Below are 5,000 nucleotides of genomic sequence, written 5' to 3'. Positions count from 1 at the left end.
CTTTAATACCGCCGTCCTTCAATTTCAAAAAGAAGGTATTACAGCTGACCGTTTCCATCTTTGAACCACAGAGGAAGAGCCAAATCAAAGCATTACACATGCAGTGACACAGGCTGGCAGAGTGAGAACTCTGGCCAGGTTAAACAGCTTACTTAAGCCAAGCATATTAATAACAAAAGCCTTACCAGGCAAGGACAAGGACCTAGATTTCCAGAGATTGAGAGATTTCTCCAATTTCTCAAGCTTGGGCTGGCAATTCAAGTGTTCGGTAGAGATAGTGCCGTAGACGACACCAAGGATCTTCATTTTCTTAGCACAAGTGCGGCCAAGCGGCTCATGGGGACGACTCCTCCAGGTTCCCAGCCACATCGACTACTACGATTAAGTTTGGCGCCAGAACCATTTTCATAAACGCTGTCGCCATCAAAAGGTTGGTTAAGGATCGAAGATTTCTGAGGATCGCCGCGGTGTCATCAGCATACAGGCGAACACGCACCTGAAGTCCTCTGGCATCAGGAAGGACAAACCCCTCAATCCCAGGAGAGCTGCGGATTAGGGAGGCCAAGACCTCCACGCAAAGAACATAAAGCAAGGGAGAGAAAGGGTCCCCCTGACGCACCCCGCGCTCAAGAGAAATACCTTTAGAGGGCCAACCGTTCAGAATGCATGAATGCACCGTTGTAAAAGGTTAGGGCTTCAGGGCCGAAGGAGCTTTAAAAGAAAAGGACGATTGACTCGATCGAACGCTTTCTCCTGGTCAAGACTTCTCAAAATGGCAGACTCATCAGTCCGTTGACTGTAGTCAATGATGTCGCGTAAAAGAGTAACATTTGAAAAAATGCTTCGACCCGGAACAGAACAGATCTAGTCCGGGTGAACAATGTGGTCAAGGACTTTAGAGAGGCGCAAAGTAATCGCTTTAGAAATGATCTTGTCTACATTCAAAAGAGAGATGGGCCGGCAATTCTTTAAATGCTTGATGTCACTAAGCTTCTTAAAAATCAAGCGGGTGACACTGCCCTTTATTGAGGAACACAATTCGCCGTCAGCCGTCAGCCGTCAGACGGGGAGCAGGGGTAGCGCAGTGGTGAGAGCACTTGCCTCCCACCAATGTGGCCCGGGTTTGATTCCCGGTCGTGGCGTCGTATGTGGGTTGAGTTTGTTGTTGGTTCTCTCCTTGCTCCGAGAGGTTTTTCTCCAGGTACTCCGGTTTTTCCCACTCCTCAAAACCCAGTGCTCCAAATTCCAAATCGATCTAGATTAGAGGGCCGCAAGTTCACAAGAAGACCTACACCGGTCTTCTCACTAATTATTACAGCTTTGTACCTTTCAGTTACAAATTAGGACTAGTACGCACTCTGGTTGACCGAGTATTTAAAATTAATAATACTTGGACTGGTTTTCACTTGGACATAAGCAACCTTACCAAAACATTAAGGAAGAATTTGTTTCCTTCTAGCGTTATCGAGAATGTTGTTAGAAAATTTCTCAACAATTACTTTACCTCCGATTCCTCTCAGAGTGTTGCTCGGAAGGACAATTGTTTGTATTTTAAATTACCGTACATCGGTCCTTTTTCCATCATAACAAAACGCAGAATTAAGAAATTAGTCAACAAATTTTGCAGCGACCTGGAAATTAAGTTGGTGTTCACCCCGTTTAAAATTAGGAGTTGGTTTGGGGCGAAGGATCCTATCCCTGCGGGTTTACGATCGCGAGTCATTTACAAGCTTTCATGTGCAGGCTGTAATGCCTGTTATATTGGTGAAACCAATAGACATTTCGCCACTCGCATCCGTGAACATCTCGCCTCCGACAAACATTCCCACATATTTAAGCACTTGAGAGGTTCTGAAAATTGTCGCTCCCGGTGTTCAGAAGACTGTTTTAAAATCCTCGACTCTGCTTCCACACGTTTCCAATTGAAAATCAAAGAAGCCATGCATATCCTTTGGGAGCAGCCATCTTTAAATTCCCAAGTCAAACATCTTAAAATATCCCTTTCATACTAATTAGTTTCTTTTCTTAGCCTAAACAGTTTGGTTTTTTCTGTTTTGTTTCGTGGTTGGGTGTTTTTATTCTGTTCTCGCCTTCATCCTTAATTATTCATGTTATATCTCACTTTGTTACACTATTTATTGCTCAACTTTAGTTTATTTCTCATTTGTCAACTGACGATGGATGATGTTTCATCCGAAACATGTATTGATTAAATATGAATTTCAAAAACATCGTATGGATCATCAAAGCGATATATTATTATTATTATTATTATTATTATTATTATTATGTCATCAAAACATCAATTAGCAACACAGAGCAAATGGGGACCCAAAGCCTCTCAAAGATGTAAGTAAAATTCCACCGACAGCCCATGAGATGGGGATGACTTCCCGGTATTAAGATTTCTAACGGAGTTCAATAACTTCTCGCTAGACAGGAAACCCTCGCACGAGATGCTTTGAGAAGGAGAAAGGAATTTTTCCACCGAATCTAAACAACGTTGTTGTGAAGGAAGATCAATAGATTCATTAGAAAACAGACTTGAATAAAACTACACGTGCGCACGCTCGATTTCTTTACGTGTAAAAACCTCGACATCGTTAGATATTAGAATAGAGGTGAGAATATTACGCTCAAAGCGCTTACGCTCACGTTCGCGCTCACGCTTTCTCTCTCTTCAAGCCACTGAACTATGGAGCGAACCATAGAGCAATCCAACTCTTTCAAGGTGAGGGACTTCAATTCACTTTCGAGCTCGGAAATTTCAGAGCTAACCGACAAATCACCAGAAGTTAATTTAAGCTTAAGATCGATGATGCGATTCACCAAAAGAACGCGCTGGGGCGAGAGCTCCCTGCGCTTATTTTTAGTAAAATATATTTTGTGAACGAGTAGAATGCTTAAAGAAATCCCACCACGACTAAACTGAACGAAAGTGCTGCACACAACCAGAAAGATCATCAATGCAAGTTGTAATATATTCACAAAACGCACTATCATTCAAATTTCCAACAACTAGGACCACGGGAATTATTCCCAGAAAGATTAGAAAAAAAATCATGATCGGAAAAAAAGCAAGGTTTAATTTCGTAGGAAGGAACCGAAAACATAAATCTCTGAGAAACAAAGAACTTGTCAAGCCGGGAACCGATAGAAAAATCAGAATTACACCATGTGCACTTACACAGTCTTGGATGAAACTTACGCCAGGCATCTGACAAAGAAAAAGTCGAACGAAAAATAGAAAGATATTTAGCAGGAACAAAGTTTCTTCCAAATTTGTCAAGAAAGGTGATCAAAGCAATTGTAATCACCAGCGATAATAACGGCGTCGGAAGGCAAAAAATACTCGTGCAAATTATCAAAAATCATTTTCCTTTCAGTCGGATTAGTAGACACGTAAATATGAATTAAATTAATCTTAAGACCATCAAGTTCAAAAACAAGACTATAACCCTACCAGACACATCTCTTTTCCAATTCCTAATTATACCCGAGAAGGAATCAGAAAAGCAAGTTAAAACACCGGCTCGTTTTCCAACAGCGGGAGACCAGAAACAAGGCCAACGCCGGGCTTTAGAAAAAGCACAAAATACTTCACGATCAGTAATAAAGGTTTCTTGAAAACAAAAAATATCATACGAAGCATGACGATTATCAATAGGGTAAGTCTGAAAACGTTTACTGAATCCCCTAGAGTTTAAGGAAACAATTTGAACGCTCATGAAGAATGAGGGTTATTAGTCTTCCTACCAGAGCTAACCGGTAATGGTGTAGTAGACTTACGTGGAGAAGGACCATCAGCAGGGTCCAGACTAGCAGGTTTACTCTTGAACTCCACACGTGAAACAAAAGCACGAACAGAATTCTGAGACGGAGGAGGCGAAACAGCAGCCAAGGCTTCATCTGAGACAGTAAGAGGAGATTGTGAAAGAACTTCGGCGGCAAGTTGCAAATCAGATGCAGTGGGCATGCCAGTAAGAACACTTGATGGAGGGGAAGGAACCGGAAGGGAAGCAGGAGGGAGGCTCAGGAGACTCGAAGAGAGATTGAGACTGTGAGAGCTGCTAAGGGTCTGCAGACTGCTGAGAGGAATCTTGAGTTGACTGCGTAGAATGCAAAGAAGACCGCAACGGAGAATCTTGAGGAGCAGACACACCAGATGAATACGAAAACGACGATGACAACGATAACGACGATAACAATGATGAGGAGGCGCAGAAAGTGAAACAGAAGAAGGCGGAACATCAGAAGGCGGTTGTGAAGAAGAATCATCGGACAAAGGCTGAGCCGAGGGAGCAGACGGAGGGCGTTCAGAAACATCAGGAGGTGGAGAACCGGCAGGAGGCACATCAGTAGAAGGGTGCGAAGTATGGGACACAGGACGGGCAGGAACGTCAATGTCAGCCAAGGCAAGGCGACGCAACCAGGACATGTGACAATCAATGGCAAATGACCATCCTTCTTACAGATGCTGCGTTTAGTGTCTTCGGTACAGTCACATGGCGTAGCTAACATACCGGATGGGTGTTTTTAGCACCCCTTTAAGTGGCAGCTTCATATGCCATACATGTGGTAAGCTGGGTTGGGAACAGCCAAACTGTTCTCCCACGGCCAGCGTGTGGGTCTGAAGGTAGAGACCGTTGTGTCACGTAACATTATTATTCGTTTCATAGGATAAATGAACTTTATTTAAAACGTAATAATGAAATCTAAATAGACTATACAAACAAACAAATGAAGAGAATAGTATTTGTAAGTTTGTTTAACAAATTAACTTAACAAGGATAAGAGGTATTCCTATGCATATAGGTAAACTAAACACTGTGACTCAGACTCTAGTAGTAGGAATCTGAGTAAAATTTTGTCTACCATTTAGTATTGTATATAATCAGAAGCCCATGACCTTCTGATATAACATAATGTTGAATATGACAGGGTAATGCTAACACAACAGCACTCCGTCTAAATTTAACAAAAATATATATTTCAACAGA

Source organism: Montipora capricornis, chromosome 12 (genome assembly GCF_036669925.1).
Source record: "Montipora capricornis isolate CH-2021 chromosome 12, ASM3666992v2, whole genome shotgun sequence".
Taxonomy (NCBI): Eukaryota; Metazoa; Cnidaria; class Anthozoa; order Scleractinia; family Acroporidae; genus Montipora; species Montipora capricornis.
Note: the sequence above shows the minus strand (reverse complement) of the source record.